The sequence below is a fragment of the Manacus vitellinus genome, unplaced genomic scaffold (assembly GCF_001715985.3).
Source record: "Manacus vitellinus isolate BGI_N305 unplaced genomic scaffold, ASM171598v3 scaffold_24_pilon, whole genome shotgun sequence".
Classification (NCBI taxonomy): Eukaryota; Metazoa; Chordata; class Aves; order Passeriformes; family Pipridae; genus Manacus; species Manacus vitellinus.
In genome coordinates, this window is record NW_021939798.1 from 4,203,071 (window position 1) to 4,218,374 (window position 15,304).

The following is a 15,304-nucleotide window of genomic DNA, read 5'->3' on the forward strand; positions in this document are numbered from 1 at the left end:
ATGCCCAAGGAATATTGCTTGTCAGGCTGTCCCTGTAAGGTGTCCTTGCTTAGCATGCTCACTGAGACCTTCCTGCTTCAGTGAAAATGAAATTCCCTCGCCGTCAGTTCCTCTTGTAATTAAACAGTTGGAAAGAATCCACCTGAAATCCCCAAAACACATTGTTGCACTCGGCCTGCTCGCCTCCTGGAATGGTAGCATGTCAGAAGGGTTTTGGGAGTTGGCTGGCTTGGCTGTGAGTTGTCTCTGATTCATCAGAACTTGGACAGGAGAGGCTGGGTCCGAGCCCAAACCGCTAGCACTCCATTGAAGATTAGTTTGGAAGGCTGTGCTCCCTCAGAGCTGGGGCACAGGTGGTTATGTTTTAGCCAGTCTCCGGAATAATTATCTTTTATTAGTTGTCTTTGGTCTCAATGCCCTGTACCTAACTTGTTCTGCAGGAATGCAAATATGGTTTAGCTTGGCTCGAGCTCCCCTCTCCACCTGAAATGTTCTGGATTAACTCAACCCACTGTGTTTTCCTTTTAATTTCCTGTGTTCCTTCTCAGCCCTGACGCCCGGTTGACGCCCGTGCTGCCCTGTCCATCAGCCTGGGATGGCACATGCCAGCTGAGCCTGCTGTGCCCACGTCCTGGCTGTGGCAGTGGAGTGTCCCACACTGGGGGGAAGCTCTGGGTCTACACAGGCTGCTCCAGAACCATTGCCCTCCACAACTCTGGGTAGTGGCTGGAGTACTTCCTAGGGATAGCCATGGAACTCCGTGTCCACACAGGGTGTCTCCATTTCAGCCTGTCATTTTGCAGAGCTCTGGCTCTGCCCAGCTTTTGAATGCTTGTGTGGTACAGGAAAGGGAGGAGGCTTTTATTCCCTGGGGAAAACCCATTACCTAATTTCAGATGTGATTCGTTTTCCAACATGATAAATATCCTCTGGGATTTATAATCACAGAGCTGAGGAGATAGCTGGGATCTGGTCCAATGTCACATCTTATCTTTGTGTTCTATCTCCATGTTGTGTGGGAATGCTCTCTCTGAGAGCTGTTTTGAGAGAGAAGAGGCTGTGGCTGCCAGTGCTGAGGGGCTGGTGAGCATGGGCTGCTGCCTCCCTGGCACCTCCAGCCTGAGGCACATCAGGGGTTGTTACAGAGGAGGTTTAATTTGGACTCGTGGTGAGCTAATTCTGTCCTGTCTGGAGTTTGGGTTATGTCATGAGTTATGACACTGTTCATCCCCACTCTTCAAAGTGCCACCAAAGTGTTTTTTCAGCCTTTTCTCTTCTTCATCTGGCAAGTCTTAAACTGGTAATTTTTTTTATAGTGCACACCACTTCCCGGGCTGGTTTGATTCCTTGGATCTTGGTGATGTTACATCAGAGCACAGAATAGCAACTGTGTTCAGAGTAACCAAAATAAAAGTGACAGAGGCTGTTAATCAAGAGAAGTCAACTGGGGTCAGGAAGCCTTTCCAGCCATTTTGCATAAGCCAGGGATGAGGTTTGAATTGTGCTGCTAAACAAGATGAAATGTACCCATGGCCTCCTCCACCATTCCTATGTAAAAATGTCAAAATTTTTTTTTCACCTTAACTTTGTGAAGTGTGGCAGCCAAAGTCATTGACCAGAAGGTGCTGGATCCATCTCACCTGGGGTCCAAACATCCATGGCAGCCTGGACTTATTCCATGTAATCTCAGCATTTGAAACTCTTGCTTGGTATCTTGTCAAGGAAGGGAGAGACAAGCACTTCCAGAGGACACTTCAATCACCCCAAGATTTAATTTATCCCTGGTCAACCCTGGTTTTCCTGGGGTGAATCCCAGTGACTGTGGTCCAAAGCTAAGTGCTGTAGCTTGGATGTCTGAGCAGGATGAATACAGACCTACCTGTGCTGCTCATTACTCAGGCAGAAACCAGAACTGAGGTGCATTACCCAAAAGAGTAGCTTCAGATGTTTTAACTGATCTAGAACTGGAGTCTCAGGCTGAGATATCATGTCCCTCACAGCAGAAATTCAGGAGGAAAAATATTAAAAGAAATGAAAAAGAATAGATGTATTTTAAAAATGTTAGATATAACTGCCTTGTGCAGTCAAAAATGTGGTTTTTTTGTTGTACACATCCATCCAGTTGCAGGAAGACACTCTGTAGACTCTTTGGATTTTGAAAGTGGGCAGTTCTGTCTGCCTTAGGTGGTGCCTTGGTGGCAAAATACCAACAGTGCTGTGGAGCTGTGCTGTGTGTGAGAGTGTGGGGCTGGCTGTAAAACATGGGGAATGAAGTGCTTTCCTTGGTGATGTTACAGGGGAGTGTCAAAGGAATAGAGCTGGTAGGAAATGCTGTTGGTTTTTGCAGGGAAAAAGATGCCAGTGGGAAACAAATGTAAGTGCAATTTCCTGACTCAGCTATAGAACTCATGGGAGAACATTGTTCTCTGAAATTATATATATATATATTATAATATAATTTTTTTTTACAAACTTTACTGAGCAATGGCTGCAGACATTTTGTGTTCCTTCGGAGCAGGGGGAGACTGGTTTTCCCATCACTGCTGCTTTTGTGGGGTAGCAAGGAAAGAGGAGACTGTGATGCTGGAAGCCCCAGTGAGGGATGACCAGCCAGAATGGCTTGGGGAAAGCACCAAAACCAAAGGAACTTCCCAAGGCTAAACCACTGCTTTGTGCTGCAGGACTGTATGTGGGTCACACGCCCTAAAATGTCATGTTTCTTCCTGGAAGGGGATATTGCATTGGTGACACTTGGGTAGAAATTCACTGGCTGTGTGTTTGTTTTTTCTGGTGCTACCAAAGCCTTGCACATCAGCACATCCTTGAGCAGAGCCCGTTCAAACCTCTCTCCCCTCCTCCAGTGTTTCCCTTGGCACTTCTGCTGCTGGTCACAGCCATATCTTGTTTGACTGAGTTGTTCCTTCTCTGCTTTCCTTAGCTCTCTTCTCTTTGCCAAGCCGTAAATCTGGATTTGTAGCTGATACTGTTCCCAGGGAAGCAAATGGGGAAAGTGCAGACAGAGGGTTATGACTTCCCCCAGGGATGTGATTGAGTGGAAGAATTGGCCTATCAAGTGGAATAGTCCAAAAGTTCTGGACAAGTGAACCAATTTGGAAGAAAACCACCCCTGTTTTAAAATACTGTCTGCAGGGCAAAGCTTTTAATCTCTGTGTTCCACCCCTCTGAGATCTCGCTGGTTTTGGGATTGGAGTCACGTCAGTCGTTTCATCATTTGTATTGTTGTTTGTTTCTTTTTTATTTTTTACCCCCCGAGATATTTTTCTTCTACCAAGTTGTTCATGAGACTGGATTACATAAAGGTGTTTTCCCAGGATCTGCCCCCACCTGGGAGCTAAGTGGCTGCACAGGCAGGTCAGAGGGCTCTCACAAACCCCCCGCAGAGCCAGTGCAAGAAACTCGAGAGAAACAAAAGCAAGCACATGAATTTCTTGTGCACCCTGTAGGTCTGGCTTGTTTGGGATCAGGGATGCTGTTTGGCTCCTGTTTGCTGTGGTGTTGGTGAGGAGCAGCCTGAGGGGATTAGTGGGGTAGTGTCACTGTTTCCAACTGCTGCAACCTGCTGCAGTTATCACTGCCTCACTCTGGGTGTTTTAGACAAAAGCTGAGTAAGGGAGCTCTGGGTTGGGGGGCAGAATTAAGCGAGTTTGATCACAGCAAGAGGCTATTTGCATGCTTTTTAACAAATAGTGAAAAAACCTTCCAACATAGTATATCAGAAGATAATTCCACACTGCATTTGCCTTTTCATTTGTGTGTGTGAATGTGTTGTGTTCAACAGTGAAGGATCTCTAAGCTTGGGGAATACCTTCATGGAATCACAGAGCCCCACCCAGCCTGGCCTTGAGCACTGCCAGGGATGGGATCTTGATCAGTCATGACAAGAGAAAATGGGAGAGATTCACCTCCCACCCTGTCACAATGTCCTTTGCCATCTCAAGTGGCAGTGCTGCCCTTCCCCTCTTGGGCACACTGTGCCTTCTTTTCTCCTCCTCCCTGATTAGGAATTCCCTTAGGGCAGCCACTGCCCCCAGCTCAGTCTCACTGAGCAGTGCCTGAACACAACAATGCCTCCTGACTCTATTGTTACACAAATGCCCATAATAAATACTTTTATGCACATTATGGATTCCTGCCTTCTGCTGGGGAGAGATAAACTGCAGACTGGTGTAGCTGAGATCATATATTGAGCATGAAGTAAATCCATGATTAGCATAGACCAGGATGCCTGTGTAGCCCTGTGCAGTAACTACTGTGTATCTCCCACTGCAGGAATAAAATAGTCAGAGGAAGAGAATGGTTAAATCTGCTTGATGAATCCTTCAAAGTCCTTGGGCTTGGTGCTATTTAGTAAAAGGATCTTTTGACACTCCTTGCAGCTGTAGAAACATCTGTGTGCTGTACAGGCGGCCCAAGTCTGTGAAATGGAACCTGGCAAAAACTTTAAAGACCATTTAGTGCTCAAGTTCTCAGGGAACAGCCATTGCAAACAGCCTCTGAGGTAGTGTCCCAAAGGAGCAGAGAGAGGAGTCCCAGACCTCTCTTCTAGGAGTGGACCTTGAGTCTCCACTCCCTGCATCTGGTGGGCATGAGCTAAAGAAATCTATCCTGCAGTTTGATGAGCAATTTAGCAGATTGTATGTGTAGACTGGATTTACCACAGGCATAAATTCATCTGCTTTAGCTCCAGTTGTACTGAGTGATGTCTTTGTCCCTTTTCCTTTAAATAAATGTGACTCATGATTCCTGGTCCTCAAGCAGCAAGCTGGGCTCTGGTGTGGCTGCAGGGGTTCCTTCCATTGCCCCTCCTCAGCAGGTGACAGTACCTCACCTGTAAAGAACCCTTCAAGCCCTGCTTCCTTGAAACTCTCAGCAGTGTTGGAGATGAGAGATGGTTATACTTCAGCAGCTGTGGAGTCGAAGGAGTCTCTGGGTATATGCAAAGAGCAATCAATGCAAATTCAGAAATCTAAGTTGGCAAACTCTTTGGGAGTCGCAGATCAAACCCATCACTGGAGGGTTGCTTATTAGCTGATGCATTCTGATAATGATTATCACTGTATATTAAAGCCTTTGGTTAATTCCAATTTTCCTCCTCACAAATTAGGAACACTTGCACGAAGGGCTGATCTAGTGGCAAATAACAGCTGTACAGAACGTGGGTGGAAAATGGGTCAGGCAAAGCACTTACACAGGCCAGCAGCCCCAGGGAGAGGAGATCCAGCAGCCCTTGGTGCCCTGCAGTGGGGGCGAGCACCAAACTTAACCATCGGCCACTGCAAGCCACCAACAGCTCATCTCACCCTGATTTCAAGGAGAAAAAGGTTTTCTGGTACAAACAAATGGTTTCCAAACTGCTGACCCTGAGTGGTTTTGGGCATTGTGGTAAGGGGACTGCAAACCTGCCTGGTGCTTGCAGCACCTGTGGCAAGTTCTGATGAGCTCTCAGATCAAAAGTATTTGGGAATTCTTTGCTCTCCATATTTATGTAAGTGGTTTCCACTGATGCAGCCACAACCAATTCAGTGCTATGGGTGAGGCTGGAACTAATCCAGAGTGCAAATTTGCCCCATGTTTGGTAGATTTTGTGACTTATGGTATGTTTGCAAACCCATGGGAGCAGTTACTTTGGCCAAAAATCTGTATGATGAGTTTTTCTTTGTTGCAGTGAGCAATTTAGAATTTGATGATGCATATGTATAACTTCAAGTAGTTCTGACACTTGGATATAATTTAAAGGAGTTCAGGAAATAACTTCTGGTTTGTAAATTGGAGCAACCAGCGCAGGAGCACATATGGAAAACCTGAGCTTGGGTCCCTGCTGGTTAGTGCTGACTGGCATTGCAGACACAGCCTGCTCTTTGTGTAGTTTGGAGTGTGACCAGCTCAAACTTTTTACAGCAAAAAGAGTTTTCTAGAGCAGCTTTAAAGTGAATGTCAAAAGATCCTTAGTTGATATGCAAATAAAGGAATTATCTCTCATAGGAAAGACTTTTCCTTCCTGTTGAAGGATTGAAACTTGTTTTGCTGCTTAGAGCAATCACATCTCCAACCCCTGCATGTGTTATTTGGCAAGTTCTGTCCAAATCTGATAACCTTGGCAATGTGTTGCTTTGAAACTGTTTTGTAAGATGGCATTTGCAGAGTTGCTGTTGAAATCCCAGCTGAAGGAAGTAACAGTCTCATTGTTCACTGCCCAGTAAAACATATCAATGAAAGGAGGAAAACAGCTGGCAGACTGAGCTGAAGTTGGATTACAGCCAGGCTCTGGAGCCCATCCTCCTGGCTGCTGCAGGAGCTTCTTAAAGTATGAGGGATTTTGAATGGGGTTAGCTGGGAACTGGGAACATGATCTGTGGATATGCCTGGTGAACCCTCTCATGGCAGCTGTGCCCTGGCTGGCAGGGCCATGTGTGATGGTGGTGGCCACGCAAGCTCCAGGGAGTTACAGCTGGAGCTGTAGGATGAGAGCAGAGCAGAGTCTGCTTGTTCAGCAGCCTCAGCCAAGAATGGCCTTTACTGCCTCTTCTGCAGCACTGAGTCCTTGTGGAGCCCGTGGCAGAGGGGAATGGGGCTGTGTCACACTGTGGAAAGCTGGTCTGTGTGTCTCTGAACAGTTTGGACTTGCTTGTGGCTCTCCTGCCCTTTACACCCATAGGGATCAGCAGTATCTGCTCTACTGAGAGCTGGGGGAGATTCACCCCATATAATCCAGCATTATAAAGCCAGATTGGCTTTTCATGGGACAGCTGGGGTACTCTGGAGCCTGTGAAGACAGGCTGACTCCTTCCTCTGGATAGCTAAATCAGGGTTGGGTGACTCACACTGGGGGACCCCTGAGACTGCAAGCTCATTTTAAAGTGGCAGAAAAACTGATAGATACCTTAGAAATGTGGTTATTACCTCAGAGATGTGTGATTTATTGGCAGCTAACACTCCTGAAAGCCACCAGACATCAGCACTGAGACCACTGTCCCGTTCCTGCTGTCCCCAGTAAACACTCGTGCAGTGACCAAGCCACGAGCACTGATGAACACACACTGGCTCTCCTCAACCTCAGTGCCTGTTTCTGTTGAAGCAGACCTAAGCACTCTGACACCTTGTTGGCCTGTGCTTCACTCACCTGTTTGGTCCCTCATGAGAATTGTGCAAGCCCATGATGAAAGCCAGCTCTCTGAAGTCCCCTGGTGCTTGGTGCAAGTGCTCATGGTGATGGAGAACCTCTCGTTGGGGGAGTGTAGGTTCATGTTGGGGGAGATTTCACTGCCATTTGTACTGGTCCAAAACCTGGTATCAGCTGTAGAGGAAACTATTGGCAAAGAAATTCTCCAGGCACCCTCTGCTTATGTTACTCTTGTCTGCTGTATCCCACTGCTCCAAGTCAGCATTAGTGGAAATTCCAACTCCATTGTATCTGCCTGCTGTTGCTGCATGGCTATTCATCTCCCCACAGCTGTTACAGAGGTTTCAGAACTTTTGTTTAGTCCCTGAGTCTGCCCTCAGCTGTGACTATGTCAAGGATTTTTCTGTAGTTTGCAAAATTGTCCATTCATATAAATGTGTCTGAATCGTTTCCATGGGAACACCTGCTCCACTCTGGGAAATATGATTTGCCTTTATGAATAAATATGAAACCTTGCTACCTCAGAGAGCCTGGGCTGGAAAAGGAGTGGCTGCTGGATAAGAAATAGCACATGAGGGGCCAGCACAAGCCCTGTGTCAGTGCAGCCAGCAACAGGGGCAGTGTTTGGGGGAGAAGAGACTCAGAGCTGAGCTTGGTCTGAGCCCTTGGGTGTAGTGTGCTTGGGGCAGGATTCCCAATGATATGAGAAGATTTGGACTTTTCATGTACTGACTGAGATTCAGCAAGGTGCCACAGGTTTTATTGTCACTGGTGTGGTCTCTTTTAAGAGGCTGATCTTCCATGTTGAGAGCACAAAGGTCTGAGCTGAAGGTTTTTCACCTATTTGGCAGTTCATAAAACCAGGCTGTGACTCAAGAGACTGTGTGCTTTTGCAGCACCTCTGGACACTGAAGGGGAAAAAAGGCATGATGTTCTTTTAGTATGGAGGGAGGCAGGTGAGGAGCTTCCCTTGGAACTAGAGCCCACACTGGCAACAGGAGCAATTTTTAATTGTTTTTCCTTGAACTTTACATTGGAGAGAATTAAACATAGGAGTGAATACTTCAGGTGTCTCCATCCACATGCCAGCCAGGCAGCTCAACCAGCTGGTCCTCCTTGCAGCCAACTGCATCTCTGACCTGGGTTAGGTGCAGCTACTTGGGTGACATTGTCATGAAGAGAAACTGAGATTAATTTTGTCAACTCGTTTTTGCTTGCAGGTGTTTAACTGTAACCTTAATGAATCACAAAGCAGCCAATAAGGATGGATTAATACTGGTGTGTGTGTGTGTTTGTTTGTTTGGATTTTTGTGAGGAGTTTGGTTGGGTTTTTTGTTACTCTAAATATTAATATGTCCCAGAGACTCATCTCAGTGCAGACTGGCAGTTCAGAGTTGTCTGTGTCGAGTTCTGCAGCAGAAACTTATTGTACAGCTTAGCTGTCATCTTTGGAGTCTCCATGGAATTAGTGGAATTAGAAAGACAGTAAATATAAAGTAAAAGGCAGCTGTAAATGTACAGGACCAGCTCTATTCCTGCTGTATCCATGGGGTCTTCATGGAGACATGCCAGGAGAACAGGGCTGAGGAAACAGAACTTCAGAGTTGACAAACTGACTGGAATTCTCACACCTTTTCATTGTGACTTCTTGTGGTTTTATCTTCCTGGCAGATGGCTCACTCCACACACTCTGTTTGTCAGGGAGAGCCACAACCCCTTTGTGGGCTGCAGCCACCTCTGAAAAATGTCCTGAGAGTGTTGGTCACAGAGTGAGGGACCCTTATGTCTGGTAACTTTTTAGGGCATGGTCTTCTTTGTATCCTCCTTGGCCTCCTTCTCTGACTGTCTCATGTTTTCTGCATTTTAATCTTGGTCTTTTTCTCTCTCAACTCAGTCATGTTTTTGCTGTAGCTCTGACTCAGCCTCTCTGCTGGCCCTGCCACTGGGTCTGCCTGATCCCATGGTGCTTGGTCACTTCTGGGAGGGCTCAGCTACCCCTGTCCTCAGTCAGACCTAAGTGGAGTGATATTTTTCTGGCTTTACGAATTCCAGAGAGTATTAAACTTGGAGATGAGGACTGAAAACAGAGCCAAGGCATACAGCACATGACAGTACATTTGTTACTGAGCATCCATGTCAAAACAGGAGAAATGATTGCATACTGTCTGCTGCTCTTAACAAAGCCTGAATTTCCAAAGAGGATGCTCATTTAAGCAGGAGGAGCACACCATGGTAGGTCTAAGCAGCAGAGGGATCCCTGGACTGCTGCTTTCCTTCTTCTGGCTTTGTTGAGAAATTCCAGGTATGAAAGAAGTAAAAATGTGAAGGGATGGGACAGCATCCGGTGTCTGCTGCTGCATCCGGGCTGTTGGAAGCAGTCTGTGTCTGGTGTTCCCTGTCTGTCCCAACCACCCCCCCTCAGAGCTTGGTGTGTCTGTGCCTGCTGACTGTTACCAGCAGGTCGAGCTGGGATTGATTTACCAGGAGGAGGGAAAGGCTCCCAAAGTCAGAGTGTCTGTATCCTTGACGCTGTTAGAGCTGGTGTGGTGCCCACATGCCACAGATACCATGCAAGTATGGAGAGGGAGGATCATTTCAGGAAAATGGAATTGTACTTTCCATCTCTTCTCCACACAGAAGAATTAGAGTAACATGAGTCCTTCCCAGTGACAGCAGAGCCCTCTTATGTGCTCGTGGGCTGGGTACCAAGTTCCTGCTGTGGAGCTGTGTAAGGGCTGGAAACAGTGGGTGAAGGCACGAACTGTTCCCTCAGCTCTTTGTCTGCATCACAATTTTGCAAAGGTCAGCACCGTGATGCCAACCCAGTTCTGCTCCTCCCAACTGCAGTCATTGCTGATGGCTCGGGGGTGAAGCAGTGCAGAGGCTCCCCAGAGCCACCAGCTTGCTGGTGAGGCTGACTCACCAGCCTTCTTTGAAGCTGGATCCTGCTGTTTTCCTATGAATTATCTTTCTGACAAGGACTTACCCTCCTTTCCCCTCTGTGTTACAGAATGACCGAGTGTGTTGCACGCTGTGCACGGGTGGGGTAACGCTGGCACGGGTGGTGACGTGTGTATACCACGTATCACACACATGTTGGCTTTCCTGCTGTGTCCCACCCTAGATATGCTGCAGTTTTACACTCAGGAGGGTTTGCTTTGGTGTGAGAGATGCCCTGAGGATCAGCTGAAGGGCCACCACTCTGATGTTTACCTCAAGGTGTGAGATGCCTCCACTGTGCTCCTCATTGCCCTGAGTCCTGACCCTGACACCACCTCCCTTCTCTGCCTTCCTTACCCTAGGAAATGGCTCTCAGCTCAAAAATGATGAATTTTTAATCCAGAGATGCTAATTTTCAGCAATTTTTACCATTTTCTCCCTCTTTCTTTTTTCTATGTCTCTTCCTGCTATTCCTTGACCTCACGAGGAGAGTTCTGGGCTGCAGCTGCTGAAACCAACTTCTGCTGTATGCAGCTTTTTGTCTGCCCTCTCTGCCTTTGAGCTAGTAACAACTCTGAGTGTTTTACATCACTTAGACCCTTATCAAGACAGCCATCTCACAGGGAGTTTAATGAAATGGCTTCACAAATCACAGTCACTAATAACCAAGCACTGTTTTCCTTCCGTGGCTGTGTCAGGAATGCCATGCAACCCCCCCCAAAATTTCTCTTGAAAAGCCATCATAAACAGCCTGTCTCACCCTGGCATTCTGAAGACCACAGGCTGCTTAACGTTTGATGCATTTTGGCACCCTGAGTGGTTTGTGACCACTTTTTTGGTGTGTTATTTAAGATGTGTTTTGGCAATGTGACTTTGTGGCTGTTTTTCTGTGTGTTATTTGAACTTGTGTATGAAAATACTTGTGATCTATTACCAGAGACAGACCAATAGCACAGTTAATTGTCCCAGAACTAGAAAACAGCTTCTGTCTCTATACAGGCTTATCTCTCATCCAGAATCTCTGTCTTCCATCTAATAACAATTAAACATATCTTTGAGAACATCTTTTATCTTAAAAATTGTGGGGTTTAAGCCAGAGGATAGTTTAATACTTAAAGCAAAAGCTGCACAGCTCCAAAGCCACCAGGTCAGTGTTATTCAAAAGGCATAATTTTCCACTATTTTAGGGCACATTTTCAGATTTCTCTGTGATAGAGGTAAATTCATTTTGGAGCAGGGGATTGCCTACCCACCTACATTAAACTTAATTCCTTTATATAAGGTAAAAAGATAATCTCTGCTATCAGTTTATTAGGAGGCATTTAAAATCTTGTAGTAAACAAATTGACATTGGTCTTTGCAGCGGCTTCTTCAGATTTTGGAATAGCTGAGGTTTTGCTGCTTCATTTTTCTACTGTTGCTCACAGAGGCTCTGAATCACTTTATCAATGGCTGCTGCAGCAATCTGCTCTTGGCAGTTTGAAAAAAAAGTGATGTCCCGGTGGAATTTTTGAGCTGTTTTCAACACTGAGGCCAAATCTTCAAAGGCAAATGCCTCTGTGCTTTGTGAACAAGGCGAAGGCAGGTGGGTGGGCAGGGATGCAGCTCTGTGCAGGGTGATTTACAGCGGGTCAGGGTGTGCCCTGCCACTGTATTTTGCGGGGAATTTGGCTTATTTTGCCCTGCTCTGCTGGTGAAGTGTTTTCCTGACTACAGGAATGTGTTGAGCAATGCAGAGCTGCTGCTGGGGATGAATAATTCACGGAGCAATCAGCCATGGCAGGAACTTTCAAAATTCAATCAGATTTTTTTTTTTTGCTTTTGAAATTCAGGCTATTGCTGACCTAATTTATCAAGAGGATGAGCTTAGCTGATCTGGACAGACAGGGATTAGTTTAACATCAGCAATGGTGGGGAATGATGTGATAATGAAATATTAAACCCTTTTACCGCTCGATGCTGCTTCCCTTCCCAGCGAGGGCACATCCTGTGCTGGCTGTCCCTGGTGGTCATCTGGCACTAGGTTGAACATGTGGCTCAGTACCTGGGGAGTTGGACTGGGACACGTCTGGACACATTTCAGCTTTGCCACTGCCCTGTTGAGTGAATGAGGAGAAGCTGCTTCACTTTCCTGTGTCTGTGCCGTCGCCCGCCGTGGATTTCTTTGGCAGCTGGAAAACAGAACAACAAAGGTTTGCTCTGGAAGCACAGAGACCTCAGTAGTGTGGTTTTTCTCAGGTGCTCTGGCTGTGGGGATGTCCTCAGTGTCAGGAGTGGACTGTGGCTCTTGTTTGGGGACATTATTTCCAGTGCCTTTATTGTTCTTTGGGCCGCTGCTCTTGTTTTCAGGCGTTTGGATTTGTTCTCTTCCCCTGGTAGACTGGAATATGCAAAGCATGGACTGTTTTCAGAGCGGGAGGAAGGCTCTGAGGAATGGCCAAGAAAACCTGTGGCACAGGAGGACAAACCCCATCCTGTGCCAGCCAATGCAGACTCACCTTTTCTGCTTATTTTCTGTGTTTCCTTCACTGCACCTTTCACTGTGCACTGTGTGATTAACAACTTTCGATACCGGGGCCATATTTTCTTTAACTCCCAAATTGCTCTTGAATAAAACATTCCCCCTTTATAAGACATAAAAGAAGACAATATGTATGACTCGAGGATGTGCTGGATCTTTTCATACTCTGTTAAGACCGTGGAAGCATCAGCAAACACCAGCAGTGAGCACAGCAAGCCATGAGCATAGCCTTTTTCTTTGTGGAGCAATATCAAGCTTTACCCTTGTTTGTGGAATGCTGTTGGCCTGACAGTTTACTTTGAAAACAAACATGCTATTTTGAAGAAATTAAAAGAAGCAGAATTACTAAAAAAATATATCTTTTTTTAGTACAGTTGGAACAAGGGTTGAGATAAAATGCCCTGCAGCTGGTGGTGTGATGTTCGCTGAGCATGCTGGCTCTTTTCTTTCAGCTTTTACTGGCTGACTGTATTGGTTTGCTCTGAGGGTTTCTCTACATGACTTTGAGCCACTATTGATACTGCTGCTAACCACTGCTGGTATATATTCTTATTTTGTACTTTATCTGAGGGTACTGTGTGTTTTCTTGCCTGCTGCAGATCTCTGCTGTGGCACATCCTCCTGGGTGTGGGAATAGCTTCACTGCCACATCCACTCAAAGAGAAGGGATTTGTGTCCATCCTGCAGGTCACACACGTTCCTCCTCAGAGCTCATAGTGGGATAGCATAAGATTTATAGGCAGACAAATCTTTTGCAGGCTGGCACTTTCTCCAGCCCCAACAGACCCTGCTGTATTCCGAGTGCTGCCCTCCATCAGCAGCCTCCTTGTGCTTCCCATTGACCTGAGATGGTGCTCAGCACACTCAGCCATTCTGCCTCAACTCATTAGGTGTTCCTAAATGCCAGATGGATGTCCAAGGGCGAACAAGGAAATATTTTAGTTAGTGAGATTAAAGCGTGAAGAACTCGAGGCTTTCACTGTAAACCTTGGAAAAAAAAAACAATTGTAAGAGCAATCATTCCTAGATTATTGGATTTTTTTTCAGTAGTTTTGCTCTATCCTCTCCAATTCAAGGCCTTCTGAGCTGTGCTGTGGGCTGAGTTGTGCAGGGAGAAGTTTTCAGGTGCTGCTTACCCTTGGCATAGTGCCTGGGATTTGAGGCATTTTATTCTTCAGTGCTCTGTCTGAAGTAAAGGAGAACTGAGTTCACATCTCCTGCCTGTAATTGTCTTTTAAATTGCTTCTGCCCTGATTTGACTGAGATGGCTTAATAGGTATTCCTGGGCTCTTGCTAGAATAACAGTTGGGTTTTGCATCATGCAGCAGGAAAAAAGAAGAGGTTAATTAGAAATGCTTTCTGTGAAGCTTGGGAAGTGCGAGGCGTTGATTACCAAAGCTCTGTGGAGACAGGAGGACTTTTAGTACATTATCAACACAGTTAACAAGGTGCTTTGTCTGGATATGTCTGTATGAGCAAACATACCCATCCCAGAGCCTACACTCGTGTGCTGCTAACTCCCAAATCAGGCAAGAGTTGGCATAAAAGCTGGGATGGTGTGTGCTGGAGAGTTTGGCTGGGGACACGAGGCTGAGGGAAGGCTGCTGTGGTGGTGTCAGGGAGGTGTGGAAAGGGAGACCAACCAGAGGTGGCCTGGGGAGCCCTGTTACCCCTTCCAGGAATCCTGCTTTGAGCCAATAGGAGAGAGAAAATCCAGTGGGTGAGGGAAGCAGAGATGGCAGACAGGGTGGTGAACAGCAGAAATAGGATGTTCATCCCCTCTGAGCCTGGGGACAGGACTGTGTGAGCTTGTGTGTTACCAGCGCTCCTTCCTGGAAGCGTGATCCCACATGAAGTTATTTTTACAGTGGGAACAGCGTACAAAGGGTCACAGGACATTATATCCAGCCTTGCTAAGCCAGTTGTGGCCTAATGATAGACACTGGACTCCTCCCAAAATCATGTTGATCATCACAGAGGAATCTCTTACCCCAGGATAACCTTAGCAGACTTGCCTTGCAAGGACAAGTGAAGCTCAAGTGCCAGGTGAAGTCTCCTGGTACAGGACCCACTGTATCCTTAGGGAATTTCCCCAAGGACTGCTATGACATCCAGGTGCTCTGGAGGACCAGGGGCTGAGACACAAGTTCTGACTGTTCTGGCTTAGCCAGATTTTGCCTGCAGAGTGAGACTGGCCACCTGCCTGGAGCTATCACCCAGCAAGGTGAGAGCTGGGAGAGCCCCAGTCCTGGACAGGGACCCTGCTGTGTGTGTGGGCAGTGAACGAGGAGTTACAGCCCCAGGGCATGTTGAGTTGATTCTCTTCCATGGTGTGGCTTGTGACATAGGGGCACAGTGAGTCAGGAGTGGGTGTAACTATTCAGGGTAAACTCTTGAGCTGCCTCACCTGCTTAATGAATTTGTTTGAGACTCCTTTTCTGATTAGAAACGGGAACTAACAGGGGAGGTAAAATCTGAGTCGTGCCATCTGTCATCATCATCAGAGGAGGAAGACAAATAAGTGTGAGAAGATGCCTTGAGCTTTCATTTAAAGTGACTTTGATTGCTCCATTGAGTTGACATCCCACTCTGCATTTTTACACTGCTCATTTCAGGCATGTCATGGCAGTTAATCAGAACTGTAGTACTACTGCTCTTCCCCTGAAGAGGCCGATAAAATCTACCAGAAGCCACAAGGCTCG